The following is a 15,069-nucleotide window of genomic DNA, read 5'->3' as shown; positions in this document are numbered from 1 at the left end:
ATGCTGGATGGTCTGTCCAGTTTCATTCCTTGTAGACTTTGTTGCAGTTTGATACAACTGAGTGGCTTGCTAGGCGATTTCAGAGGGTGTTTAAGAGTCAAACACATTGCTGTGGGTCTGGAGTCACATGTAGGCCAGACCAGCAGATTTGCTTCCCTAAAGGACATTAATGAACCAGGTGTGTCTCTACAACAATTGACAATGATTTTTTGGTCAAAATTGCCAAGACTAGCTTTTAATTCTTGCGCACTTCCCATTAAAAATATGCCCCCACATCTTGATCCATTCTTGATTTTCATGTGGCTGTGTAGTACCTAAAAAGTAGGCATTACATACCCCAATTTAGCACATAGTTGGTCTTTTTTTCCCTCATATTCTCACTTTTTTGTATGATCTTCTCTCGTGTCCTTTTACCCTCCACTGTTTGTGACTTCTGTCAGATAGTCACTAGTAAATCCCATTGGAATTCTTTACCCAGAGAGTAGTCATGGTGCTCGCTACCACAGGGAGTAGTTGAGGCAAATAGCTTAGATGCATTAAAGAAGAACCTGGGTAATCACATGAGGGAGAAAGGAACAGATGGATGCATTGATGGGGCTAGATGTTGAACTTTGGGAGGAGGTTCGGGTGCAGCATAAACATCAACCTGGATCTGATGGGCCAAATGGTCTGGTTCTGTGCTGTAAATGCTATGTATATCAATGCATCATGCCACGAATGATGATTATACCATCTTATGGTCTTCGGAGCAGTTTTTAGGTTTCCTCCCATTGCTGTATCTCTTCTTCTGTTTTGTCACTTCATTTTTTCCAGTCTTACGAAAACCCAACTTTAATCTGACTGAAAGAAACATACGTCCTAATTTGTCTCTTCTCTCTACAAATACTAACCGACCTGTTAAATTTCTCCAGCATCTTGAGGGTTTTTAAAAAATGTTTTGGATTTCTAGTATTTGCAGTTTTCCTTTTCGATAAAGGTCTCATCTCTCGACTGTCGATCTCAAAGTGGAAACTTTTAAAACAACACACATCTGGGGTTTGCCACTCTTGGGTTCAAATATCATATTTACAAAACAGCTGCAAAGCACAAGCGAACAACCTTAAAGAAAAGGCAGCTCAAAAATTGGATAACATAGCCTCTATCCAAGGTCAGGGATTGAGAACCTACAAGCAGTTACAGTTTCAAAGATACACATTCCTCATCCCACCAATTAACTTCGAACTTCCAGGATTGGCCTATTTCAAGTACCTTCCAAAAGGTGGCTTTAAAGGGACAAGCCAGATTACATGCAACTTCATTTAGCAGTAAAGAATGTTCCATTAGGCAATTCCTTTACGTGTATTAAGAAAGGGCAGTCAAGATATAAATACTTCCCTGGTTATAGAATAACACATGATGTCACTCACCTGTCATAAAATTTTGCACTTCCTAACTTATTGTGGATAATAGTACAGAAGATATGCTGGGCTTTACAGTAAATCCAAAACCTTCCATGTGTCAGCTAAAATTTGACATGGGAATTTTGTTTTGTTATGTGGTGACTAAGAGAGATCAAAAAAGATTTTGATGAGTGTGTGGGAAGGAATTGCACAGTTAAATTGATGGTATCAAAACCTGTGCATGCACAGACGGCTATTGACATTACTGTGAGGCTGAATGGGGATGTAATACTTTACCAGTCAACATATAAGCAAACCTTCACCTAACAATCAAAAGGTAGGAATAATGGTATTAACTGGCAGAGCAGAGACAGTGATTTGCAAACATCCATGTTCCCGACTTTACGCAACCAGCCCAAAACTCATTCTGTCACCACATTTATTTTGTTTGCCCAACTATTTTTACACATCAGACTGACTACAATGGCATTGAGTCCAGTGCAACTATCATCTACTCCAGTGTTTCTGGATCTCTCACATGCTGAAAATGCTGAGTGCTTCAGAGTGCTGTCTGGGAGAAAGATTAGAGTCAACTATTAAAAGGGGTAATTGGAAATCTATTTATCTTTAGAGCTCCACGCTACCTGTGGCATAATAAGAAATTCAGGTTGCCGCCTATTTAGTCTGTGGCACGTTAAAAAACAGACCCAGGCTCCCATACCTTGATCAATTACATATCAATACTGACTGGGGAATTTTGATTGAATGACATCTGTATATCTATGTAATTTTAGAAAATGTGCGATATCAGGAAGCACAGGGAGATTCAGTATACACAAGGGACATAACTGGCTAATTAGTCATCATTACATTATAAGCGCTGCCTTTGCAATTGGTGTCGATGTTGTTGAAGGAAGGTTAGTGTCATCTGCCAGACATAGGCAGCTGCTCATCATACGTTAGGACAGTGAATGGACTGTATGGATCGCTAAGTAGTGGAGTTGATATCCTAAATCCTAGCCCAGGAACAAGTATTGATACCTTGGCAATCCATTTTAACTGTTATATAACAAATAAATTGCCTGAAAAGTTAACATGCGGTGCATCGTTAAGAAAAGTGAATTACCTGCTGGACCACCTGTTTGTGTTAATAGACTTCACCGGTTTTTAGAGATCTCACCCGCAGTTCATTAGAACCTCAAGAAGGATTATGTTGAATACGAAAACTGAACGTATGCCAGAAGCCCACAGAGTCCTTGTTACAGTCAGTCAGCTGTGAAATTCATTGATGTTAAAGCAATCGCAGGATTTTCCTTGCAGTAAGTTTTGTACATAGCTGTTTAACAGGCAAAAAGTCCAAGGCAGTGCGTCAAGAAGCTCTGAAATCACATCAGTCCTGTGCATAGTAAAGAAATTCCCCCGTCAGATGGTGTTTTCTGAAATCATTTGATCTTCAGGAAATCACTGGTATACCAGTTTGGAGCAGATGTGTTGCCGTGTTTCTTTGTGCTGACTGAATGTAACATTTGACTGATTTTATGTTATTCAATCCTATCACTAATCATGCTGCACTGGTCCCAACTCTCCTGCAGCTTGCCACAGTTTCTCAAATCTCAACGGTGCATCTAATTAATAAAGCAATAGTTGCAATTTACAAACAAATGCACACACACAAAATACTACTTATCTTGAGAAGTGAAGGAGGATAATTGTTTAAGCATGTAAAACCACGTCACTTCAAACGTACCATTGAGCAGCTGTGAAAATGGGGACTAGCAGCAGCAGTAGAAAGACCTTGGCAGCCGCTTCTTCCTGGCTTTTCCCTCTGTCAATTAGATGGCAGAAAATCAGGAATTATAGATGGGTTCTCTTCTTCTCTGTCAACTTTTGCACAGCTTTCATTGTCTAGTTTCCTGTTAATTGGGTCAATTAAAAGACCATGAACAATGATTCCTGAAAAAAAGAATTATACTTCCAATGCATGCTGCTAAGAGACCTGGCCTGTCGTCAGCTGACCAACAACACCATGGTTAGTCATTACACGAACACAAATTACAGGAAAAGTATGCAGAATTAGCACTCACTGCTGGTGGTAGTTAAGGAAATCAAACCCGAATAACCATTTCCCACCCCTTTATGAGATTGGAAAAGTTCTTCAGCACTGTAACCTGTGAACAGTTCAGAAGACAGTTATACCTCAGTTCTTTGAGTTATGTAGATCATGCAGAACTCCTCTCATTCTCACTAATTGCTCTGTGTTTTAATCTCTTGCAGCTGTCTTTCTGGCTCCATGATTTTGTCAGTGATTAGATTATCTTCCTGTAATCATGACAAGCTACCTGTCCTTATATTTACGCATGAAGAGTGATTTTCCCCTCACCCAGCAGTCGCGAGCAAAAACATTTTCCTATTACTGTAGATGTTGTTACGAATAGGAGAGGCAAACTGAACTCCTTTATCCTCTCACCATCTGTCCATAAGCAAATGTACTTTTGAATGATTTTCATTGGAGACTGTGGCTGTTTCCCCAAACTCGCAATTCGTGTGGTCCAATTTTGTAAGTAGCACACGGCAAGCTCGCTTTATGATGAACTGAGAAGGTTAGTTTATTTCACAATCAAACCCGGGGATTGGGGGTGGGGGAGTTTGTGGCAACTTACACACGCACATACACAAACACAAATGCACACGCACACAAACATGCACATGTGTGCACACACACTCACATGAATAGAAAAGAGTTTTTTACAACTATAGATAACAAAAGTAAAAGAACCACAGAAATAAATTTTAGTTCACGTGATTTCTAGAGTCCAGAAAGTCAAAGTCCAGAGGCAGTCCTTTGTGGCAAAGTTCAGTTCAGATGAGTTCCTAGTGTTAGACAGTAGCAAGGAAGTCGTCGAATGTGAATGAGGATGCAGCCCGATGAGGTTTACGTATCTAGGCCGCTTGACAGGTGATGGTCGGATGCTTTTAATATAAAACAGGCTTCAAGGATTTGGCAGATGGTGGCCGGCTGCTTGGTCAACTGGGAGACCTGCTGTTGTTCTTTTCAGGTTGAAGGTAATCATCAGACTGATCTGGGAGGCTAGAAATGTAAGGTTAAAACTGCCCAAGAGGCAAGAAGCATGGGGGTCATGTAATGTGGCCAATAATTAGTTAATTGCAACTTCATAAGCAGTTTCTGTGCCTCTGGCCAAAATCCATTACTTCCCTTATGAGTGAAATGGTGGCTGTTAACACCTCTTCAGGTATAATGAGTTTCAATCTCTCTGTCTTTCTTATCGCCCCAGCTGGGAAGCTAATTCATCTGTTAGCCTTTTAGTTTTATGCTTATAATGTAGCCTTACAATGGGGTGTGAGATTCCACAAGGATAAGAGTGGAACATTTTTGTTCTTACAATCTCTGTTGGAAGCTTCCAGAACAGATGGCCAATCTTGTGAGTCATGTGACATGTAGCAGCCATCTTCTGGTTCAGCAAAAGTCCATTTAAAAATCGTGAAAAAAATAAAGTTTTGTTGTACATAGTTTTGATTTCTTTTCATGTCTGACTGACATGACAATGTTATTTCACAAAGCTGATATTTCCAGCGGCTATTTTTGGTGATATTATGACAACTAAAAATGCAATCACAATAAAGAACTACATTGTACATGAAAGCTGCTTTTTATATATATATTCAATTTAACACAAGCTTGTGGATCCAGGAAGTAATCTAGCCTTGGATGGTAAATAACAAGTAAAGAGCCAGTTGTGTGTCTCCTTATTGTCTGTGTACACATGTATCTGACATTTTCCCTACTTATTTCAATGCCCTTTTAGCTGCCTTCCTGTCACATTGTGGAAGCTTTCTATATCTACTGCCATTGCTATGCAATTTTGTAGCCTGTGTTTTACAGGAGGAGACTGGCATTCCTGGAGATTTTAATACTCCTCCCTGTTAAAGATAAGAAACAGTGAATCTTTCCTAAAGAAGTGTGTCTGCTTTGAGGCTGGAATTTCTGAGCAGGAATCTGACATTCTCCTACTGGTGTTTCTGGGCCCAAGCAGTACTTTTAACTGACAAGCCAAGGAGCTTACTCCAAATTTTCTAAAATGAGTGTAAAGCCTTCTCTCGTTACCTGACTACCTCCTGACTCAAGATTTTCAATGGCCTTAAGTTTATTGCATTAAATGTAAAAAAGCATGCTACCATCAGAATGGAAATATCCTTTGCAAAATCTAGTCTCTTGGCAATTCTTCAGTGTTTTCTTTTTCTCAGAGTTATACAGCACAGAAACAGGCCCTTCGTGCCGTGCCGGCCATCATGGAGTCCAGCACAGAAAAAGGCCCCTCGGCCCATCGAGTCTGCGCCGGTCAAACAAGTACCTAACTATTCTAATCCCATTTTCCAGCACTAGGCCCATAGCCTTGTATGCCATGGCATCACAAGTGTACATCCAAATACTTCTTAAATGTTATGAGGGTTTCTGCCTCTACCACCCTTTCACGCAGTGTGTTCCAGATTCCCACCACCCTCTGGGTGAAAGAGCTCTTCCTCACATCCCCTCTAAACCTCCTGCCCCTTACCTTAAATCTATGCCCCCTGGTTATTGATCCCTCCACCAAGGGGAAAAGTTCCTTCCTGTTTACCCTATCTATGCCCCTCATAATTTTATACACCTCAATCATGTCCCCCCCTCAATCTCCTCTGTTCCAAGGAAAATAACCCCAGTCTATCCAATCTCTCCTCATAACTAAAACTCTCCAGCACAGGCAACATCCTGGTAAATCTCCTCTGCACTCTCTCTCTAGTGCAATCACATCCTTCCTATATTGCAGATTCCAGAACTGCACGCAATACTCTAGCTGTGGCCTAACCAGCATTTTATACCAGCATAACCTCCCTGCTCTTATATTCTGTGCCTCGGCTAATAAAGGCAAGTATCCCATATGCCTTCTTAACCACCTTATCTACCTCATCAAGCACCTATCTATTCTAATCCCATTTTCCAGCACTTGGCCCGTAGCACTGTATGCTATGGCATTTCAAGTGCTCATCTAAATACTTCTTAAATGTTGTGAGGGTTTCTGCCGCTACCACCCCTCAGGCAGTGTGTTCCAGATTCCCACCACCCTCTGGGTGAAAGAGCTCTTCCTCACATCCCCTCTAAACCTCCTGCCCCTTACCTTAAATCTATGCCCCCTGCTTACTGACACCTTCGCTAAGGGGAAAAGGTTCTTCCTATCTACCCTATCTATGCACCTCATAATTTTGTACACTTCTATCAGGTCCCCCCTCAGCTTTCTCTGCTCTAAGGAAAACGACCCTAGCCTCTCCAGTCTCTCTTCATAGCTGAAACGCTCCAGCCCAGGCAACATCCTGGTGAATCTCCTCTGCACCTTCTCCAGTGCAATCTCATCCTTCCTATAGTGTGGCAACCAGAACTGCACACAGTACTCCAGCTGTGGCCTAACTCTGTTTCATTTTCTAAACAAAAAAATTGTATCAAATAACTTCCAAAGATGAAACTACTTTAGAGTAAAGATATTTTTACCACTACTTGCGCCAGATCTCACCTCACAGCAGCAGAACAAAATGGATGGGATCTCAGAGGGTCTGGGATAGAGGTGATCTAATCCTGCGAGATGTTCTTGCATGGCCTTAATGTTAAACTTAGTGGAGCAGGCCGAAATGATAGTCTCAGTACAATTATAAAGATAAGCAGAGTACAGGAAACTTTCCATTGGCTAAGGAGATTATTCGTTATCACAGGAAGTATCAGAAAACTCCCTCAAAACTGAAATAGTTTAATCTGCTGGACAGTCTGATCCTTGAAGACTGACTTGCACAAGATAAGGAAAGGCATCACTGTCTATGCCAAACATGGGATTACTTTGAAACCCATTTCACAGTAGCCAGCCAGCACCTTTAGGTTATGTCCTAAAAAATAGAATACATTTGCAAGTGTGCTATACTGTACCCTGAAGCAAGGTTATAATCAGTTAAAAGGTTCATTGGCTCATATTTTTCATTTAAAGATTAGGTACAGTATTAAAAGAGAAATTAGCTAATAGTTTCCAAGCAAGATGACTCTCAAATCACCACTGCTTTCCTGGGTTTTTGATGTTAGTTTCCCATATGTGCCTCATAAAATTTGTTGGCTAGCTGCTGTAACATTGCAATCCTATCATATTCCTTGTCATCGTTGAAAGCGCTTTAATAAACTGTTTGGTAATTTGACTGATAACCGTTTCAAAATGTAATGCTCTATTTATCACACCCGCTCCCCCCCCCCCCCCCCCCCACCCCCCACCCCCGTATCACCATTATTTAGGTTATTTTATGCCACATATTACTCCCTGGCCCCCTCATGGATTACAGCAGTAACCACATGCAGCCAGGAAACCCATAAAAGGGGCTGGGGAAAATTTGGCTCCTGATTGCTCTTCTTGTCATTGACCCTTCCCTGGAGAAATGCGTGTCCAGTCAGTACTTTCTCCTGGTGACTAGTTAATGTTGAGGGTTCACTGGGGAGTAATTGTGGGCATAAATTGTGAATTGTTATGATCTGGGATGCATTACATGAAACTGTGGTGGAAGCAAATTCAATGGTAACTTACAAAAGGGAATTGGATATATACTTGAAAAAGAAAAAAAAATCAGGATTATAGAAAAAGAGCAGTGGGGTAGGACTAATTGGATAGCTCTTTCAGAGTGAACACATGCATAATGGGTCAAATGGCCTCCTATGCTGTATGATTCTTTGCAGTGAATTCTGCTACTACACAATTACCATTGGTTGCACCCATCCCAGGAGATTGTGTGGCTGGCCGGTGGTGAGAGGGTTCTTGATGTGCATAAGTTGTACAACTGACGGTGACAAGGCTGATTAATCAACAGGTCTTTTTTGTCCTTTTATATATGTGTATATATACTTATTCACTGGCTCTACATGATACAGTTCATTGCATAACTGGCAGCATTAGACTGACTTAACTCAGAACTTCTATGTACTTTAACTGAAATGTCAAAGTGGCATTTTTGCTTGACTAGGTGGATTTTGACACAGTTTTTTAGTGATTTTTATTGTTTATGGGTTCATGTATGTCCATATGTAATTTGGCACCTGCATTGTACTTGGATAGCTTAATATACTGCATAACCTCCATTATCCATGCGTTTGGTATGATTTGTTATATGTTTAGCATGTATGTTTTGCCCATGTGCAAAGTGGTCTGATGCATACTCAATATGCTTAGGTGGTTTAGGTGATCAATGTTTGCATGATGCATGTTGCAAGCAATTTTTATGTCCATCCATGTTAGAGTGAGGGGGGTACTCTGGAAGATAACAATTGCATGTGAAAGAATAGTCATAACTACCATGATACTTGGTTTTGCCACCTCAAGATTTCTTAACCTGCTTAATAATTGTCTTCTTCCTTCAAGATTAAGGAAGCAATCTTGTTTCTATTTATGGATATAATCTTTTAAAGAACATCCAGCAATGGCTTCCTACAATATTGTCATTGGATAATTATTTGTACAGTAATAGAAACTTCATAGCCGAGGATCTCTTAACGTACGAACATGGAAGCACATCATTCCAACTACTTTGAGGAAGCATGCACACAACAAAAACTCTGTAGAACAAACCTAACAATGTAATAAAGATACTGCAGCAATGCACCTTTTGTCTTGTTACTACACAAGAAAACACAGACATAAGCTTTGCCGTAATTATGAAGAGCAATATAAACATCATGACTTATTTATGAAGCTGTACCGTGCTCTGTGGTAAGTTATGACTTTCATTTACTGCTTTGCTGGAGTGTAGGGTTTCTTGTACCTGACATTTTGATGAGATTTTGATGTAGTGCATTTAATTTCTGAGACGGGCTTTTAAATTTCTCTGAAGATCAGTGGGGTGAAATACTTCCAACAAAAATGGTAGAAGACCTGCTTTTCCTCTGTAAGAAAAAACAGCTTCCCCTAAGGAATTTTCATTCTCAGAAATGGTGTGGTTTTAAATCACACATTCCTGCAATTTCATGAATGCATTAACCACTGAGCTTAATGGCCATTCTCCTATTTTGCATTGAAAGTGGTGTCAGTATTTCAAACTCACATTGCTCCGAAGTGTGCCTTTCAGTGTGTGAACAAGGGAATTCAAGATAATTTCCCAACCTCTTGAAATAAATCAGTTCATTGCAGCATATCTGCAGCACAAACACAAGTGTAACGAAGGCAATGGGTGGATTTGCACTAAGTGTGGTAGCGGGTGGGAAAGAGGGCAGTTTACCCGCCGGCTGCATTGGCGGCTTTTCTTGCTGTATCGTCTATTTCCCACCTCATTAATTATGCAGCCACAGGAAACATGCCGTCTCGCTGGCGGGTGGTCTCTGAATTGCCCACCACGCCATTACCTCACCGTTTCCTAAACTCCGGATGCCCTCTCTAAACTGCAGCCACGCACGTAGTTCTCAATGCTTGCAGCCCAGAACTGCTCCAGTGGCGACATGGCCCTGAGAGCCAAGAAGGGATTGGTGACCCGGCACTGGAATGCCTTTTGGAGGCCCACCGTGATGTCCTTCACCCTCGCTCTGGCCACAGGAGGTCCAGCAAACTCACCACTTTGGCTTGGGAGGCAGTGGCAGAGGCGGTAAATACCAACGCTGCACAGGAGAGTTTGGCCATCCAGTGCAGAAAAAGGATGAATGATCTCAGCCAGGGTAAGGCAACCATCTCATCTCTCTAAACTAACACACTCACAAGGCCATCACACATTCATTGGCATCTCACTCACTGCCAGCTCAAGGGACATCACCACTCACTCTCTCACACACACCCTCACATCACCATCTAGCCTGATCTCCTCTGGAGACTGCCTCCCCAGCCCTCAGCAACTTGTGGCCACTTGCACAGATCAACTTGTGCCCCCACACACAGCCTGGGATACCCCCCCCTTCACCTAGTATAGCCCACGTCCGGCAGCCTCCTCGCTTGCCTGAGGCCTTCCCGCCCCCTTCCCCAAATAAACCCTAGCCCTGCAGCTGTTGAAAAGCCACCCCCACCTTACAGCTGGTCTGGTAGGTAGAGGCCTGCCTGTGAGCCTTGCTAAAAGTGATGTGGTGCTGTCTGTGAAGCCTGGCGCTGATGACCACGAGTGCTGCCCAAAGCAAGGTGGCCAAACAAACCTCGAAGTCCCAAGCGAAGTGCAGCTCGCCAGGTGCACATAGCTTATGTACAGTTGTGAAACACCTTGGTGTGCAATCATGCCGACATGCCCGGAAGAACCAGCAGGGGGGGTTGATTCCGGCGGGCAGGAATTATAATTATACGCAGATGTATTAAAATGTCGTTCCTGATGTCCAGCGGCGGGAAACGTGGCCCGCCATTGATGGGTGGAGCGGAAAATCACAAACTGGTTTCACGACAACGTGAAACCAATTTCTGGCCTTCCCGCCATATTGTCCGCTCACACCCATGTCATCAGGGACAGAAAATTTCAGCCAATGTCAGTCAGAGTTGTAGAAAACACAAACTATGTTCATCTTGTTTCATCTGATTGCAATTCCTACCTGCAGTATAAAGGGTTAATGTTAAACATCTAGATATATATTCTACATCATCAGTTACATAAGATCATATTACAAGACTATGCTGAGAGATAGCTCTATGTAGAGCCTCGTGCTAAGTTTGTACTGTACATAGTATAATGTTCAATAAAGAGTAAAGTTTACCAACGGCCTTGGCTCCAGCGGTTTATAAGTGCAGGCCATGAATAATCTTATCCACAATGATAGCAGACTACCAAATGTTTTCTTTCTTCGTTCTCATTCTGTCGTTCCTTCCTTTCTCCTTGGGATAATAATTCTCTGTCATATTTACTTTCCTGAACCAGCTGAATGGCAAACAACCTGCTTTCAAACTTTTGCTGATGATCATCTTAAAATACTGACGAGGGAATGTGTGTGATTGACACAAGATGGCTTGTCCTCGGATATTCCAAGCTCAGTCCTATTCTCACCAATATCCACAAATGCACAGTTTCTATTAGGGGCTCATTAGATAGCAATGAGGAACAGCAGACTAGGCTGACTGTTTCACCTCCAAAGTTGACAAGTCAGTAGTAGTGTCCCAGTTGTTGCCCTCATCAGATTAGCCAACTCAGCACAATCCAGTTACCCAACCTGTGGCCATCTGGCTCAATGGGCTCAATAATGAAGAGTGGAGCAAGTTACTCAACAATTGACAAGTTTTAGCCATATATCAGCATGAGATAAATCATTAACTTGTCCTCAAAATTTCTAAGCAAAATCCTGTCCTTCCTGTAACTTGGGAGTTTTCTGGGTGCAAACAAATTATGTGGCTTAAAAGGTGGAGAGTTTTGGGTGTAAGTGAGTTGTGCCCATAAGTACAATATGCCCAAACCTCCTCAATCTATTACGTCTGTCTTTCAAATCCTCAAAGCCCATAAAACTAGCCACGTCCTAGACTCTTGAAAGCAAGTATCGTTGTCCGGTGTCCCTCAACATTGCAACAAGTTTTTCAGGGATAACAGAAAACAAAGTCATTTTACTGATTTAATGATGTTTGGAAAGAATTCTCTGCTGAGTCGCTATGGTGACCATGATGTTGTATCTGAAAATGGCATCAAAGACACAGGAGAGTCCAATATAAGCCTGGAAGAAGAGGGAGAATGGGAACGGGATCTGAACAGTGGGAGACTATGGGAATGATTTTGATTTAAATTTTTTGAGCATTATTTTTTAAAATCCTCACCAATACCTGCGCTGGAGTTTCTCTTTCTTTTAATGCATTGTACTGACACAATATAAGTCATATCGAAATTTGGAAAGCTTCCCTAATTTCACGTTCCTTACAAGCTGCATCTGATGCGCATAAATGATAGTTAAATGAGATGAAACTTAAATTTTAAAACTTAAAGAAGAAATAGAAAGAAGAAAACATACTGGTGTTTGGTACTTCCTTGGGCTACAATTGCTTAAACTGATTAATGCTCATTTACACTCATTTTACGTTTGGCTACATTATAATGAGAATGGGGGATATTTGGGTGAATTTTGACAGTGGTAAATGGCCACAACATTGGCACATTGTGGAGCTAACTTGGGGGTTATGCCCATGCATAGAGGAAGCTCCAGGCTCCTGTGTCCCATGCACTTTTGAATAGGAAAGGCAGGACATGCTTCAGTTATACAAGGCATTGGTGAGACCGCATCTCGAATACTGTGCGCAGTTTTGGTCTCCTTATTTAAGGAAGGATGTAAATGTGTCGGAGGCGGTTCAGAGGAGGTTTAGTAGATCAATACCTGGAATGAGCGGGTTGTCTTATGAGGATGGGTGAAACAGGCTGGGCTTGTTTCTGCTGGAGTTTAAAAGAGTGAGGGGCGACTTGATTGAAGTATGTAAGATCCAGAACAGTACTGACAAGGTGGACGTGGAAAATATGTTTCCTCTTGTGGGTGAGTCCAGAACTAGGGGGCACTGTTTTAAAATTAGGGGTTGCCCTTTTAGGACAGAGCTGAAGTGGATTTTTTCTCTCAGAGGGTTGTGTGACTTTGGCGCACTCTGCCTCCGAAGGCAGTGGAGATGGGGACATTGGATAATTTTAAGGCAGAGGTAGATAGATTCTTGTTAGGCAAGGGAATCAAAGGTTATCGGAAGTAGATGGGAATGTGGAATTCCAAACACAAATAGATCAGCCATGATCTTATTCAATGGTGGAGCAGGCTCGAGGGGCCGAATCACCTACTTCTGCTCCTATTTCGTATGTTCATATGCTCGTGTGTGCCAATTATTTCTGTCCAGTGATCATCACTAATAGAACTGTCAATAATTTCACCCAAAATAAAAAAAATCTGTTACTCTTTATGTTGTCTTGAATGTAAGAAATCACATGCTTGTGAAAAGGGCAATACAGCCCCTATGGCTTATAGTGGGCAGTATCTCAATTTGCCTGCTGTACATGTTGGGCAACTTAAAGGGTTGGCACTATTATTATTGAACAGGGCAGTAGCAAATCATGACTAAATAAACTAAATATGTGTTCAGGGTAACTAGCTTGATTTAAACCACACCTGTTAAAAAGACAAACACAAAGGTTAAGAAACGCTAAATATTAAAATTTATTAAAATAATTAGTGCTATACTAAAATTTGATAGAATGGTACACCACAGCAAATCCACATATCTCTGCCAAAGGAATCTGGAATCGAAGCCGGAACTGTCTTTGTCGGGCAGTACAGATGTCAAACTATCTCCACCTTTTTGAGGGCCTCAGTCTGACCTTACATTAGGATGCTAGACAATGGCTGACTTGGTTGGCATTCCCATCATCTCCTCATTATTCAAATCCTGTTCCCATTCTCCCCCCTCTTCACTTTGGGCTTGTATTAGACCCACCACCTCTGTGTCTTTGATGTCAGTTTCAGATAAAGCATTCTGGTTACCAAAGTGGTGCAGCAGAGGACTCTTCCTCACACATCCCATCTGATGCTGTACCACCCAATTTTGTGAGCATTCCTCTAACCATCATTGAAAATAAAACAGCTTTCAAGAAGTGACCTGGATTGTTTGACCCATGCACTTAACAATAGATGAACAGCATCCAAGAGGAGATTCTTTCAGTACATTGGAAGGCAGTCAATTCAGCATTACTGTCACTTCCAAAGACTTGCTCTCATTGTCTTCACATAATGCTACTTCAGCTGAGTAGAGCAAGCTGTAATCTGACATCTTTAGAGGTGATTAAATATACAAGGGAATTGTACCTTAATGAGGTACAAGCCACAAACTAGCCAATTGCTTCTCCCCCTAAAATAGCTAACGCTCTTAATTTTCCGTAAGTGGCAACTATGGAATCGACTGACTTTAAATGATTACCAGCTTTAAATGTGAGCACGTTAACTGATAGGGTCTGAATACCTATCACTTCACTCTGCAAACAAATACAAGTTTATACACAGAAATCTGAATAATCCAGTTTTGTTCTGAATCCTTCAGCCATTTTATCAAAATATCTTGGGTGTCAGCCTTGGCTCAGATAGTATCATGCTCACTTTTGCATCAGAAGGTTATTGGTTTAAGCCCTAGTACAGAGACCTGAGGATGTAATCCAGGCTGACACTTCAGTACATACTGAGGAAGTGCCGATAGAGGTACCATGTTTCAAATTAGACATTAAACCAAGGTCCTTTCTACCCTCTTAGGCAGAAGTAAAAGATCTTATGGTACTACTTTGAAGAACAGCAAGGTGGTTTATCCAGTGTCCAGCCCATTATTTATTGCTCAACCAATATCACTTAAAAAGAAAGGTTAATGTTGTGTCTCATTGCTCTTTATGGGACATTTCTGCGTACATGTTCACTGTTATGTATCCATCCAACAGTGATTACAATTTATGCAAGTATGTCCTTGACTGTAAAATGTTTGAAGTCCTAGGGTCAGAAAGTGTTTAATGTGTCTTCCATTTCCTTCAGTCAAGGACTCCCCCCCCACCATCGTTGACAGGGCCCTCAAACTTTTCCATCTCATATTTCCCTCACTTCTGCTGCTCAGCCATTCTCCAGCCTCCCAGAATCATGATAGGGTTCCGCACCTTCCACCCGCCAGCCTCCTTTGCAATATCCACCACCTCAACATGATGTGACCACCAAACAATCTTCCCCTCTCCCCCATTT

General features: G+C 41.7%; 1 long non-coding RNA gene across 1 annotated transcript; it reads right to left on the bottom strand.

Moving 5' to 3' along the window:
• Positions 1-2,522: 2,522 nt before the first annotated feature.
• Positions 2,523-7,021, bottom strand: LOC144695905 (uncharacterized). The gene is made up of 3 exons (XR_013580029.1): positions 6,941-7,021; positions 3,127-3,204; positions 2,523-2,775 (listed from the first exon to the last, which is right to left on the bottom strand). It is a non-coding gene; the product is annotated as an uncharacterized LOC144695905 (long non-coding RNA).
• Between the last annotated feature and the right edge of the window lie 8,048 nt (positions 7,022-15,069).

Source organism: Cetorhinus maximus, chromosome 21, assembly GCF_964194155.1.
Source record: "Cetorhinus maximus chromosome 21, sCetMax3.hap1.1, whole genome shotgun sequence".
Taxonomy (NCBI): domain Eukaryota; kingdom Metazoa; phylum Chordata; class Chondrichthyes; order Lamniformes; family Cetorhinidae; genus Cetorhinus; species Cetorhinus maximus.
Note: the sequence above shows the minus strand (reverse complement) of the source record. Positions and strands in the feature narration are given on the sequence as shown.